Source organism: Aricia agestis, chromosome 11, assembly GCF_905147365.1.
Source record: "Aricia agestis chromosome 11, ilAriAges1.1, whole genome shotgun sequence".
NCBI classification, from domain to species: Eukaryota; Metazoa; Arthropoda; class Insecta; order Lepidoptera; family Lycaenidae; genus Aricia; species Aricia agestis.
In genome coordinates this window covers 4845386-4861567 of record NC_056416.1, presented here as the reverse complement: position 1 = coordinate 4861567, position 16182 = coordinate 4845386, and the positions used below count along the sequence as shown (strand labels likewise).

The following is a 16182-nucleotide window of genomic DNA, read 5'->3' as shown; positions in this document are numbered from 1 at the left end:
TGGGCCTCCGGTAAACTCACTCACTCGGCGAAACACAGCGCAAGCGCTGCTTCACGCCGGTTTTCTGTGAGGACGTGGTATTTCTCCGGTCGAGCCGGCCCATTCGTGCCGAAGCATGGCTCTCCCACGTCATCTTCCATAAAACAAGAATAGGAAAGGTTATTGCTTCATGTTAAAGTTAGCGGGTGTCATAAAATATTAATAAGGAAAGTCGAACTTTCATATCAAATTCATTTTCATCATGATTAACAACACACCCTTTTTTTTAATAACCTACGAGTTCAACCGACTTCCAAAAAAGGAGCAGGTTCTATGTTCAGCTGGGGATTATTTTTGTTTAGGAAAAATTTAAAATCCTTTAAAAAAAAAACTATTTTGTCATAGAAAAATACAGTACACGCTCTTTAAATGAAATTGTTGTACCTACAGTTGCTGAATTATTGAATAAAATGTGGCGTTGAGAGAGAAAAATGTTATTTATTTCTTTAATAAGAACACTGCGCATTTTTAGATACAAATTTATGCTTCTTCTTTTTATCAGCATAGCACAGAATAGATACTAGGTACTACCTACACTTATTAAGATCCACGTGCTTACAACATGAGCTTTTGGGTCTCTAATAAGTGTCAAATTATGAATGTAATAGCCGTGTATAATGTTACAAGTAGGCTTTCTAGGACTAATGTGCACACATCTTGTTTAAGTAGTGGGTTAAGGATAATGGTATCGGTATCATTGTAATATACCTAACTACATAGACGACCCTCGCAAATTTTGTTGCTCGAAATTCCTTTATCGCGCGGGAACCGAACATTTTTCCGTAAAAAAACTATTCTATCATCTATGTCCCGGCTCTCTCAAAATGTCATCTAAATCAGTCCTTAAACGACTGATTTAGATGACATTTTGAGAGAGCTAAGAGGTAATACTCAGATAGACAAACATATACACTTTCGCATTTATAATATTAGTAAGGTTGAGAGCATCGATGGGTAAGCCTGTCCTGGCTGTCCAATATCCATCCATTCGTAAATTATACTTTTTTTTCTTCGGGAAACTTACACTTTACATCTACATATTATAAAATCGTAACTAAAAGTTTGCCATTTAAGTTTCATCTGTCATTGCATTCATGCAGAAATACTGTCACTAATCGATAGTTATTGATAACCAAATGATGTACGTCTACGGTTGAAATCACAAAAATGGATGGATTATATAACTCCGTCAATGCTCAATGCACATTGCATATCCTGATGTATGTAACCAAAAATATTGCAACCAAGTTTGGTTGCAATATGTAGTGTTCTTTAGAACAATGCAGCAGGCGGATCACTGGATTTTCTGACAAGGAAAACCCATGAGTAGGATAGGTACATAGTCATTTGAAATTTAGTCGTGTACCTGCGCTCACTGCCCAGTTCAAATAATTCTTCTTTCCTTGTTAGTTCCAGTCATCATGTACATATTGTGTTATTATAGTTTTTGTTCACGTGCTTATAGTATACTATAATCGTCGTTTAATCCTACTGTCTCTATTCTGTCTATAGTACTGTACATTATCAATAAGCCATGTTATCATTGTGTGTAATAATAATCACAAACGAACTACGATAACAGATAGTTGTATGACGTAAGGGCGCGGAAAATCACAGGTGGCTAGTGCGATGCACTCCATGTTTTGATTTACAAAATACAAATACTAAATCTTTATTGTCATAAAAACAATGTTTTTCAAAAAGATAGAGCCTGTGCTATTGGGGGAATTTTTTACCTATTTCCTAAAAGTTGGTTTTATTCTGCTGTTTCCTAAACTCTACTAGTCTACAACGTTTCCTTATAAATTCAGTCTGAATAGAATAAACAAAGTTTTGTTCTTGGGTGACAAAATATTACTTATACAGAAGTTAGAGGAGTTTAGACCATATTATTATATTCTTTGATATATATATATATATATATATATATATATATATATATATATATATATATATATATATATATATATATATATATATATATATATATATATATATATATATATATATAATATTCTTTGAAATTAATCAGTATTAAGAAATCATATTTTTTATGAAATGGATCAATTTCACAAAACAAACAGGATCGTCTGATGGTATATTATTTATGGATCGTATATTTACACCCATGTACCTACACTAGCAACGCAAAGTTTCACTAAGTAGGAACTCCTGTGCTCCGTATTGCTTCCTAAACCTTACAGTTTTTTTTACTTTTTTCAGTAAAGAAATGTTTTTTCTCTAGTGTTTTGTTACACCCTGTATACTGAAAAAGTTATTTTTCCGTGAAATGTTTTTACTAGCCTTTCCCGGATAAATTGTCGGTTAAATCTAGCGTTTTTTACTAGCTTTTGAAAAATAATTAATAATTCCTGCCACGTTCTTCTAATCAGTCATCTATCAGAGTTCAGCGGCGTCCATCAGCACCTATAGTAAAGTGTTTAACTGTTTAGACTTCGTCGGCCTTGACGCCATAATAACATTGTAAATGCAAAACTGTGTTTGTCCGTCTGTTAGGTACCTCCTCACGTTTAAACTGCTGAACCGATTTTTGATGAAATTTGATATGGAGATACTTTGAGTCCCGGAAAAGGGCATAGGGCACTTTTTACCCCTGAAAAATGAACGGTTCCCGCGCTATAAACAAATTTTTACGCAACGGATCAACTAGTTATAATATAATTTTACTACTACAAGACTATCAGCATGTAAAAAACTAAGTGATAATACTTTAGGGTATGTTAGTTACATACTTCCCGTATAACACGGTATAGTCAGAGTAGACAGAATTATAGAGTATCCCGACTTAGAACTGATGTTGAAATTTTTAAATTTGACGTATTATGACGAAAATTGTCGCTAGGGTTGTTAACTTGTTACCTAGGAATTTAAAACTATGACATATTCGATGGACGTGTTCCTCTTCGGTCGTTTTGTTGTTTGTGTTTTGGCACATGCGATTAAAATTGTCAGAATCCAATTTTGAAAGCTTTATTTTAAATATTTAAAAATATTATACCAGCCAGCGCGAGGCACATTCCGTTCATAATCCTAGTGAAACCCGACGAATTTGACACATATTGAAACCTGTCCGTCTCTTTGCAGTCGAACTACTGGTCGTTATGTCTATTGTGGTATAGTTATAGATATTTGACACGAGCTTTGCTCGGTATTTGATAAAACACGAATAAAATTACATTTTCTAAAAATGATTCCTAGGTAGATCGATTTATCGCCCCCGAAATATATAAGATATAGTTATGTAATATGGGCAAATTAACATCTCAATCTTGTATTGTCACATCTCACAGACAACTAGGAAGTGAGACGCACCTTACTGTAGCTCTACCATGTGTTAAAAGCTATAGTTTTTATCGATACTCGTTAACGACTACGAAAATATTAATTAGTATGGCAAATAATACAGCGCCTCTAACGGTTACTTGCGGAACTAAAATCGCCATATTAAATATTTACGTAGTCGGTATCGAGTATCGATAAATACTATAGCTTTAAACTCATGGTAGAGCTACTGTTTTCACTTTGAGCGCTGGCCGCTGCTACGTTCAAAGAGAACTCTACAGGGTGTAATAAACAAAGTGATAACACAGTCTATAATAATATTAATAATACACAGCATTATGTATTACTATATTATGTGTGTACTGTGTATAGAGTTTACTGTGAAAGTAGCTGCAGCGCTGAAAGAGTAATTTCATTAATTGTTGTATGAGCAAATTCATGACGCTGCGCTGGGGCGCTTGACCATGATTATAAGGGCAATAATTTTATTTGGTACTAGCTGTTGCCCGCGACTTCGTCCGCGTCAACAAAAATCGGGCTATATCTCATACAACAACAAAAGAATTTTGAAAATCGGTCCACAAATGGCGTAGTTGTCAGAGAAAAAATCAAACAAACTTAAATATACCCTCCTCCTTTTCGGGAGTCGGTTAAAAAGTAGCCTAAGTTATTCCTTACCACATCAGCTATCTGCCAAAAAAGTTCCGTCAAAACCGCTCCAGCCGTTTCAGAGATTAGCCGGAACAAACAGACAGACATACAGACAAAAATAAAAAAAAATGTTGTTTTTTTTAATTTTATATATACATTCGTATGCATGTAGTAAAAAACGGTTCTTTCAATATTACAAACAAACAATCCAATTTTATTTATATGTATAAATGTAGATGGAAGTATCTAGGGATGACGGTAAGGTCAAAGATTAGCTGATTTTCAATTGAATTTTTTTATTAAAATTTCTTAATTTTTGTATTTAAAGTACTATTCGATATACTTATTACATTTATATTTTTTTTTCTTATAAGACCACTTTTGTAAACGCAATTATATATGGAGCGTTTTGGGAAGGTCTATTTTATGTGAGTTTTGAATTGTGATATCTTGCAGAGTTTTTAAGGTATCAGAGTGATTTTTTTCACTGATATTTCTATTTTTGAACGGTCCTTTACTTACAAAAAAACACCAACCAACCAGTTATTACCTACAAAAAAGTATATTGTATTCGTCATGCCTGTTGTGACAGATGTGCACATAATCCTACTATCAGAAATATCAGTCTTGTAACGTTGTTGGTAGTATAATTTACAGTTTGTAAAGGATTAACTGATAACTGACAAACATCTTGTTTAATCGATCATACTGCATACATGCAAGTCTCCTCCATGGTCCTCAAAATTAAAGTGACTGTGAGCCTGTGACTTGTGAGATGCGTCATGTGACGACTGACGTCATAAGGTACTTTAAATTACTCGTGCGAATTTAATGACACAATTAACGATTGAAATACCCCCATGACATGTGAACCTACTTTTATTATTTGCTTTGTTGTGTTAGGTTATAGGTAGTCAAAATTCAAACTCTACATTTACCGTCTTCTGCAGGATTATTGACAAAAAGGATCGTGGTTCGTATTATCAATAATAAATAATTATTATTATTGTAAAACATTAATAAAGATTATGAGCCCAAAAGATCGTTGTTTTTTTTAAATGAAATAAGGGGGCAAACGAGCTAATGGGTCACCTGATGGAAAGCAACTTCCGTCGCCCATGGACACTCGTAGCACCAGAAGAGCCGCAGGTGCGTTGCCGGCCCTCTAAGAGGGAATAGGGTAATAGGGGTGGGTAGGGATTGGAAGGGAAGGGAATAGGGGAAAGTAGGGAAGGAAATAGGGTAGGGGATTGGGCCTCCGGTAAACTCACTCACTCGGCGAAACACAGCGCAAGCGCTGTTTCACGCCGGTTTTCTGTGTTTCTCCGGTCGAGCCAGCCCATTCATGCTGAAGCATGGCTCTTTCACGTATAGGCAGCATAATAATATAAGCTATTAGCTAACAGAAAGCTTTTGTCTTCTTTAATTATCATGCGATTAAGTATGCAAAAACTCATCGCACTCGTTTTTCGCTCGCGTATTAATTTAATAATAGATCTTATAAGCCGTAAGTGCTTTTTGTTATTTATACCAATTAAATTCCATATTGTTTACTAGTAAAAAGCAAACAACCACGCGCTCAGGTTCCACCGAGATTTGAACTCGGATCGCTGGATTCAAAGTCCAGAGTGCTAACCATTACACCATGGAACCGATGAGCCACTTTGTCAAATTACTGATCTATTTCATCTTTAAAGTGTATGTTGTTTATCGGCAAAGTTTTATTTACACAAATGTTACAAAATACAAAGTAAATAATTTGTGTAATTCGTAAACTTGCTATTATCAGTCATATCTTACGGAATAAATTATAATAATAATAGGATTAATAGGTATAAGTATATAAAATAAATAGATATAATAATATTATATCTAGGTACTAGATAATAACAACAAATTGCATCGTGCATAATGAAACCGTTCATATCTTCAATTTCCCAATGAATACACCACCTATTATTAAAATATTAAAAACACAAATTGTCAACATTTTTAACAAAGAAAGTAGAAACGTATAAGTATAGCAAATAGAATACTCGTCTCAGTTACCAGTAACACTTTTCCTTGGTTTCATTTCAATCGGCGACAAGGATTTATAGAAAACGTAAAACAGTTTTCTGTTACCGTCGTCGGGCTCACGGGTTGACATAACAAGGTGTTTACTTAATTAATGTTTAACACTAGAAAGACCGGAATTCTGAACTTCCTAGAAAGACCAAGAGCGGTCAAATGACCCATCGTATGTTTTTACATTTTTTTGTGTGTCTTACTATTTTGCTTTTGCATTTTATTGATCGTGTAATTATTTATAAATGTAACTCAATTAAATTATAGAACAAATATTCTAGAAAATTATTTAAAAAAGCATTTTATAGACCTGCTACTGATACAATGACATTATAATAACTCCACAAGATTTATTGGTTTTGTTCCTGTATTTGAGCATAGCAATAGAATGGTAAAGTTAGTCTTATGTACAGTAATTCACGTCTAGAAGCCATGAACATCTTGATGAAAATACCCTATTGGAGGATAAAACTATTATTTTTCATGTCGTATTTTTGGTATAAAATATAATATATAAAATAAAATATAAAAATCCTTAACACGAAAACTAAAGAAGTACGAAAAATATGCTTTAGAAATGAAATATACTTAAAATTAGCATAAATATATTTTTTTTTATCATATTTTCATATAACTACAATTTCGCTACCTTTAGTTTGTTATTTGCTTCGTTTGTGTAGGTAAAACAAAAAATTAAATTAACTCAGCATAAATATTTAATTGAAATTCGAACTACTAATAAACCCTGGCTGTGTTAGGTCAACTCAGGCAACAATATTATGAAAATTGACACAGATTTTTGTAGCAACGTTAATAATTTTCAGAAAACAGGATTTCATTAGGCAAAAACCTTGAAATACGTTACAATATCAAAACAGGCAAGGCAAAAGGTTTTATTTGTGCACATACTATATTTGTAAATATATTACCATTATTTTGACATATAAAATGTGAAATTTTAGACCATTTATGTAAGTAAAAGTATTTATTCCACTTTTGACCTATGAGTCATAGTCAAGTCTATTTCAGTCGAGTTTTTAAAAAAAATTAAATCAAATTTCAAATAAAATACACAAAAAAAACATAATAGTAAAAAAAAAATTAAATGAAAAATAAAACTTGCAAGAAAAACCCACTTTCTTTAGAAATTTTATTCAAGCGGTCAATTGACCGCTGCGGTCTTTCTAGGTAGGTTGTTATTTAAAACTTATAATTATTGAGCAATCATTAAAAACACGTTATCTCAATTTAAACAATCGAAAATTATTAAATGTCACGAGAGGAAAACGAATTTCACGCAACGGTAACAAAAATATCTCAAATTAAAAACGAAAATGCGGTCATTTGACCGCTCCGGTCTTTCTAGTGTTAAAACAACCGTAAAATAGTTTTAAGATTTAGCTCTACATTTTGTTTGGAGTTTTTGTCATTTAAAGCTGTAGCGTTTGCCATTAATTTAAGAGTTTTTTCTCAATAACTCTATAAATATACAACATTTTAAAAATCCGCTAGGTCGATCTCTCAATGATAGAATTTTATACAATGTGTTAAAATATAAACTTAGTTCAATGCACGGTTATGGCAATAAATGAAAAATTCATGAAAATTAGATGCATCTTTGTGATTTTTTTTCTATCGAGAAAATTTTAAGATTTCGTGGTTTTGTTCAGATCGAATTCTCGGAAATATAATGTAGTATCTAGTTTTAGTAAATGAAACAATTCGGGGCTTAATTTCAAGTATAAAAATGAATTATAAAATCGACACTTTAGGGTTAGTCGCCTCCTTAAGTAGGTTCTTAAGTACTAAGTTCATATATAAGCTTAATTCGTTTAATATAAGGACGTTTAAAGGATACTATTCTATGTAACTTACTAGCATACTTAAACTAACTTTACAGGAAAAGTTACAGTGCGCGGCGCGTCTGACTAAACCGAGGCAATCACATACTTTTGCTGTGTCTAATGTCTATATTTAATTAAAAAATATATATAACGTCAGTTCACAGTTGTTTATTTATTAACCACAACCAAGGTTGTTCATTTAATTATCTCATAATATAATTTCTGCCTCCACAGATTTAACGACAAGGGCCCACAAATATCACGAACTTTTATATCTGCAATTGACAACTTTTGGCAGCAATCCAAAATGTTTTTAACAAATGATTAGAAGAATTTTCTAAATGGAGTCATCATTCAAAATCATGATAATATCAATTCGTTAAATTGTAAAATTTTAGAATTTTTGTTGAGATATTGAGGAATGCAGATGACGTGTTAGATTTTAAACGAACCTTCATTTCATAAACTACGAATACATTTCCTCTTCGTCTCGCTTATATTAAATGTAATATCTATTCTTTGCTTATATTCTGATTAGTTTCGTTACGGGTCCCAAGACAGTTTAGCATTTTCCTCGGACATATGGCAAAGGTACCTAAGATAAATAATATTATGTATACCAAAGGGTCGTGTTGGGTTGGTTTCGTTTTTCATTCCGGCTTACAGGAGATAAAGTAGTGGACTGTGGAACAATGAGCATTTCGAAAAAAACTACGAATATATTTGACATCTCCGTAGGGGGAGCGTCTTAAATTATATGTGTAAAGACAATTTAATGATAATTAATTCAAGATTGCATTCATTTTCTGTGTATCTTTTTATTAAATTAATGTTAACTAATCATTAATTAATGTCACTCACTCATTTCACCTCCATGCAGTGTTATCGAGACACATCAAGTTAAGTCAAGTAGTGATCAACCCATAAACATGGTGGTCGGCGCCATTTTCGGCTAAGCACCCATTACCATTCGTATGTGGTTTTACGACTATTTTATGACTCCGATTTGTGATCATATAACTGATGAATAGATATTGTTAGCTGTGTATTTGTTGACGATTTATACAGTTGTATAAATTGATCCTACTCCAATGGTATAAATCAGTTTTTCCCAACCCTTTTCAGTCACAGACTAGGAAATCAATCATAGTTTCCACGGACACATTTAATAAAATAAACAGCAAAAATCGGATTATGTATGGACTGTTATAATGGTCCATAGATGACACCGCGGACCACGTAACATAATATACTCGCAGATTCTCAGGGGTCCGCGGACCACAGGTTAAGAAACGCTGGTATAAATTAATCTAATTGCATTGGGGTAGATAGGGAAAGACTTATGCCATATCAAATTATTTTGCTTTCGTACCAGGAAAAATGCCCCTTCTTATATTTTAACCTAATAGAAAAAGCCAAAATAAATATTTTTATTGAACGACAAACAATAGGGAATATTACGCAATTGTCAGAGCAGAGGGCGCTACTAGCGTCTAGCACATACAGTGAATAATCCGACCAAATCCGATGTATTTATTGCACACTGAAACGTTGTCAAACGCAGACGGCATACCAAAACTTTTTCTTTACTGGTGCTGCCTCAAACGCCAAAAGTCAAAACATTTATGTTCTATTACAGCTAGTCCACAGTTTTTTCGAATGCATCGAATGAAATAACATACATCGCTGGCCACGTCTCGTCGCCATGGCGTCCCGGACTCCCGGTGAGGTATGGCCCTTAATCATTCTGAGCTATTTCTGTTTTAATTCTGTTGTATTTTCCGCTGTATAATAATGTATTATAAAGGCGAAAGTTTGGATGTATGGATGTTTGTTACTCTTTCACGCAAAACACTGCTGAATGGATTTTAATGAAACTTTACAATAATATAAGCTTATTTATTAAATCAGAATAACACATAGGCTACACTTTTAACCGACTTCCAAAATGGAGGAGGTGTTATTTTCGCTTTTTATGTTCAACGATTACTCCGCCGTTTGTGAACCGATTTTCAAAATGTTTCTTTTGGAACCAAATTCCAAATTTTTCTTTTGGTATTCATAAAAGTAACTGCTGGAAATTTATATGGAAGCATGTGGTGACTTCAGTTTCGTGAGCAGTATTCTAAGCATTTGCTACCAACAAGTAAGATTTTGCACGTGGAGAGCTTATGCTACTATGCAAATTACATTACTCATCATCATCACTACCATAAGCCATTTTTACCCTATTATTGGTACTTTTCATAGTCTTTTATACTTAAACCGTGGGTAACACTGCGGGGCACAGCTAGAAGAAGATATAAATGTCATGCATGAGAGATGCTTGTGACAGGTGAATTAACTACGTAAATAGTGAAACGGATTCCTAGAGTTCTGTCTACGGTCCTAGCACAGATCACTACCTAAATATTGTCACTACGTTTTATAGACAATCCTCTGAGATCAGCAACTAAAATAAATATTCGCATCACCTTCAGGCTTCACGAGTCACGACTCACGACGGTAGCAAAACGGCGAAGCCATACATAATATTTTTAATTTTTTACTGATGTGTATATTGTTGAAGTTAGGGTCGGTAGAGTTAGGCCGCCGGCCGCGTAGATTCAGAGGCTTGGCTCTATATTAGATCTGATATTTATTTCAGAGAGCAAACTCTTTTATGTGGTCAAAAAGTTTTATTAAAGTAGACAACCACGTCTTGGCAACATTTTAAATGTAACTATCGGGAATAAATTAAAGGGATTATCGTATTTTTTTTTATGATTAAAGTTTACTTTTTTAACTTTTCAAGCTTTATGTAATTTAAAGTCCCTAAGACAGTCCTTTGCTAGTTTAAAGTTTTGTTAGTAGTCTACGACGTGTGGAATTGTGGATGTGTCGGATAAGTGATAATTTAAGCTTTGGTAGAGTACTTAGTAATTAAGTCAATATAGAAAATGTATTATTGTTAGACAACAGCTGTTGGATCTGGAAAAAAACTATTTGCATAAATTTCTCAAATTTAGTCACAGAGAAAATTTATGATGCAGCGACTCTTAGCAGTTAATAACTTTTGCGTGTCCCGCCTCTTGCCTCGTTCCTACGTAAAAAGCTAAAATATTTTTTTTATTTCCTCGTAAAATGTTTATGTGACATTTTTTGCAATAAATCTGTTAATTAAGGTAGTTTTCTAAGGGATTTGTTGATTTATACTAGTACCTGATTTCAGCGGCTGCTGCGATAAATATTTTTAGCGTATATCCATCGAAATATAAGACAGTACAGAACAGTAACTCTCGTACGTTTCATCGCTTAAATACGGATCTAGTTATTGACATTAATACGAGGCCGGGGCAACGAAAATTGTATTACCGACCCGATTTGGCAGTCAAAGGAAAGTACGAAAGTTTCACGAAATGCACATCTTGGTGCATAAGGCTGCGTTTCCATCGAAGCTGAGCTAAGCAGCGTTGCGAGGAATATGTGATCCAATATTATCCTTGCCCTGAGCGAGGTTATGCAAGTGGAGCAATTCTAAACGACGTTTTTTTTGCGCGCTCACGACGCGCGTTTCTGATACGTTCGTCATTTGCGCGTCTTCATCGCGTTTTGGTAGATATTACACGTTTTTTGACGCAAAGGAAACGCGCATTTCTATCGACACAAACGCAAGATAAACGCTATGTGCGAGTGCTAATGAAGCGCGTTTGTAACACGTGTTTGTTTCGATACAGAGGCAATTTGAATGCTATTGAAACGCGCTTTACTGTGGCCAAAAGCGGCGCCGATCGATACACAATTACGATACAAGCGCGCGCTAACAGCACGTCCTAGTTGCGTTCGAAAAACGTGGCGTTTGTATCGATACAAAAATAGGATCGTGTGTAAAGGTTAAAAAAGTTGTCGGATTCCTTGCGTTTGCTGAGCGTTCAACTTGCGTTTGTATCGATACCAACGAGCGTAAAAAAACGTGGTGTGGAAGGGCCCTTACGTGGAACAATTTTGTGACTCAGTTACTCTTCTATAGTATTTATTATCGTAGCGTATATCTAATGGCATTATGTTCTGATAAAATGGTTCATGTCACATAAAATTTAGGGAATACATAGTTGTTTTTTCATTAAAATGTTTAAGCGTTTGATAACAAGCGTTTCTTTCAACAAGAACCCAAACGTTACGAATATAGCTGTTTATGGCAGGAAAGTTAATTACTTACATATTAATTAAGTATATCGTAATCAAGAACACTGAATTTAAGTTTAAAATGAATTGGTTTGATTAATCTAACTATTCAAGTTTACGGCTGAAATTTAAAGTTTTGGCGCTTAGCAGTTTTCACAAATTTTTTATTATTTTTTAACCCGTGTTCGTGCACCACCCGGATAAAAGTTACTCGGCGAACCACGTGGGGTTTCTCAAACCCCAAGAATTATTTTATTTACTATTTAAATTATATTATTATGTAGAGCTAAATATTATTTCTATTGGTTAATGGAATAAGGCGTTACTTTGCGGAAATCCATAGTTTAAATTTAGTTTGTTATTATTTTTAGCAATATTCGCGGAATATTGCTAAAAATAATAACAAACTAAATTTAAATTATTTCTATTTACATTAGGTAAGGTACTCTACCAAGAATATTATTCTTTCAGCATATTTCTTTATTTCTTTATGAGCTCCATAACGCAGAATCTTGGTTAGCAAACATTTCGCTAACACGATATTGCTTTTGACACGACTCAGGCTAAAAGCATTGGTGTATGCTGGCTAAAATAAAACTCAGTTTAACCTGTAATTTTTTCTACACTCAAAATTCTTTAGTTCGCTGAGAATCAAAATTCTTATTTTATTTTATAATTAAGTCAGCGAACTTAAGATTTCTGAAGTGAAAACTTCTTTAGCGGCGTTGAGCACTTTTGTGGGATGGGTAAAAACTGTGAAACTCGCGTCAGATTCTCGTGCTGATCGAAAAACCGTAAGACGGTTGGAGAGTACTGTTGTAACATCGAAATCGATTAATCGAACAATCGATTGTTTTTTTTTCGATTGTCGATATTTTTTAATCGATTGTAAGCTACTTTCGATTATAATTAAAAAAATCGATTTTTAAAAAATCGATTTTCATAAAAAATGGGTTAAAAAAATTGTAGAGGTTTCGATTAATAAAAAAAATCGTTTTTTTAAAAATCGATTTTTATAAAAAATGGGTTAAAAATTTAATAGATTAAGGGTTTCGATTAATTAAAAAATCGATTTTTTTTAAAATAGATTTTCTTAAAAAAATGGGTTAAAAAAATAATGCACAAGCACAACGTTAATAATCAAGTTTTCACTTCTGCCGGCACTCCCGGAGTGCAACCCGTCTTTTTTTTGCACAGAGAGCTGCTAACATTTGTACTTACCAATTTGTTTCTTACCAAGAGCTGTAACCTTTAAAAAGAGATGTAGATCCAGTTGAGCCGGCACATTCGTGCTGAAGCATAATATTTGTCACTTTCATCCTACGTTGCACCTCCAGCTGTATTACTAAAACTCATCCAACATCTTGATAATAAGTTTGTAGCAACAGCAAGATCTGGAATTTTCTAGAGACTGGAAAGAGTGTTGTATTTCTGATATTATATTTTTAGCTTGAACGAACAATTTCAAGCCCTTCTTTTATTCAGCACAAGAACTGCAGCCCTTGATATCGAAACATTGTACGGATGTCGTGTCAGGAATTGTTTATTACTTAGTAGTTAGTTTATACTGTAAGAAAAGCCATATTTAAGATTATTATTATCTAACTGCCGTACTTACCGCCGTACTCAGAGACATTTAATTATGATTAAACTTCAATTTAATGAAGAGTTTGACAGATAATGTATGGGGCTTATGTCAAAATTTTGAATTAATAAATAAATAATTCAATCAAAAAAAAATTGCAAAAGCGCGGAGTTCGATTTTCAAATAGTTTTTCTGTCCAATCTTTTTTACTTTGTTTTTTACACAGAGCTAGCTTTTTCACCAAGCCGTATATAAACTACCAACTTTGCTAATAAGAAATAGTGTGGCCACAAAATGCCCTTTCCTTATTCCTTTGGCCCTGTGAAGGTCACGTAATATGAATTGGAAAACAAGGGTCGGAGGAAAATCTTGAAAATAGAGGAAACAAGTTTTCAAGTAGGCGCTTTATTGGACTTACTTATTTGTTTTATAGCTCTTGACATTGTTATCATCATCATTTTTGTCACTAGTTTTAAATCATCACCATTATTATAATTTACATAGATCAGTGTTTCCCAACTTTTCTTTCATGGAGTCCCCATCCGTGGAGCTTTGCCGAGAGATCTTTTTATTGGTCATTCACAATTTGCATAGCAATGCATAGCAATAAAGCCAACTTTTGTGTTTATATGTAGTTTATTAAGGCCCTTCCCCTACGGAGATTCCGTAATTTACCGTATTTAGAGCCTTATAAACTCATAATTTGAAAGCTACAAAGCTATAATAAAAAATACAGCAATAATTAAGTACGGTACATAATCCCCGTTTTAATTTTTTTAAGATAAATTTTGAACTAAGAATAAGTTAAAAAAAAATAGGATTTTTGTGCGATCTCGGCAACGCGTCAAAGTCACTAGCTCGGGGGATAAATATTTGGTTATTAATAGTACTAAGTTTGTATTTCTTTATATAATTATGTTATGTGTAAATGCAATAAAGAATAATATTCATTCATTCATTCATTTATCATAACAATAAAATGTTTTACAAGCAAACTTTTAAATGCCACTGCGAAATTACACACGTCACACGTGCAATTTGCAAATAAATTATTTCACGGAATGACTTTCAAGAATACCATCACTTTACATACGTTTAACCCTCATTTAGCATATTGTTTGTTCTTGGGGGAATTATTAATTGATTGCGAGTTTCCGTGTCAACCCGCTGTCGGACGCTGGGTATTAATTACCCCACTCGTTAGATCGAATCCCAGAGGTCTTGCGTCATCTCAAAAAGTGGTGTTTAAAGAAAAGCTGTACAGTGTTTTTTTTTATTTATGAAATAAGGGGGCAAACGAGCAAACGAACCTGATGGAAAGCAACTTCCGTCGCCCATGGACACTCGCAGCATCAGAAGTGCTGCAAGTGCGTTGCCGGCCTTTTAAGAGGGAATAGGGTAATAGGGGAGGGTAGGGAAGGGAAGGGAATAGGGGAGGGTAGGGAAGGGAATAGGGTAGGGGATTGGGCCTCCGGGGAGTGTTTGTTGGCGAAACGAACTGAAAATCGAAGACCAGTGTTAAACTGTTTTAGTATTATTTTTTCAGTGCTGAGAAAGGCTGAGAATTAATATTTAAGTTTGGAAAAGCCTTTGTGTATTGTAAGATTTTTTACTAGGTCGACACTACCGAAATTCTAGTTTTGCAGGAAAAACTTTTAGTAATGTACCCTATACAAACAGCTATAAATAGAGTTCAGATTTTATTGCTGTAGTTTTCCCGATAATTCAAAATGACTATAAGATGATGAATGTCTACAACCCAATTTTATAACTACTAATTGAAAACATAAGAAAATCGGGTCCACATAAACACTGGGAATCACTGATTTGATTTAGACGATAGAGACTATATTATGAAGTATAGACCGTTGACCCCTGGGGCTCCTCAAAGGCCATAAGATCTATAAATTGTTTTTAGAAATGCCATCAAACGTACCAGCATCAGCATACCTATAGACAATTCATTAAAAGTAAAAATTTTCTTTTTTGGGGTCCGTCAAAAATGTCTCTTCTTAAAAGGGTTCTTCCATCAAAAAAGTTTGAGGACCGCTGTAGTGTAGTAGTAAAATACGGTAGAATACTGTAGTGGCTCTAAGAACATCATTAATCCAGCACCACCAACTACTTACTTCTCAATGTAATGGTAGTTGGATCCTGGAATGTTGTCAGCATCGTAGTGACGAGAAAATAGAATTAATGTATTATTGGACATTTCGCCCATGACTATTAACAATGTCGGATGTGAAAAACGACAACTTTACAGGAGAGCGATTCAAAGTCCAAATTGTGCATAACTTTTTACTTATATCAAGTAGGATCATGAAATTTCAGGGTTATACTATAAAAGTTATTTACGTTTGATATGTTATTATGAGTATCTCGTATTTTATGCCTAAATATGAGAAAAGTCACTTCTGACCTTTTTAACGGGGTACGAGTAATGTTGATTTGTCGGAAGTGCCAGAACCGACATTGTTGCTTGTAGAAAATCGATGATTGCTTGTCGGAAGTGGCATTTACGTCATTGTT

General features: G+C 33.9%; 1 protein-coding gene and 1 non-coding gene across 2 annotated transcripts in view; one reads left to right on the top strand and one right to left on the bottom strand.

Moving 5' to 3' along the window:
• The window catches only part of LOC121732025 (adenosine receptor A3), a 102719-nt gene that overhangs the window by 43240 nt on the left and 43297 nt on the right, over positions 1 to 16182 (top strand). The window lies entirely within an intron of this gene.
• Trnaq-uug lies at positions 5575 to 5646 on the bottom strand. Its single transcript has one exon. It is a non-coding gene; the product is annotated as a tRNA-Gln (tRNA).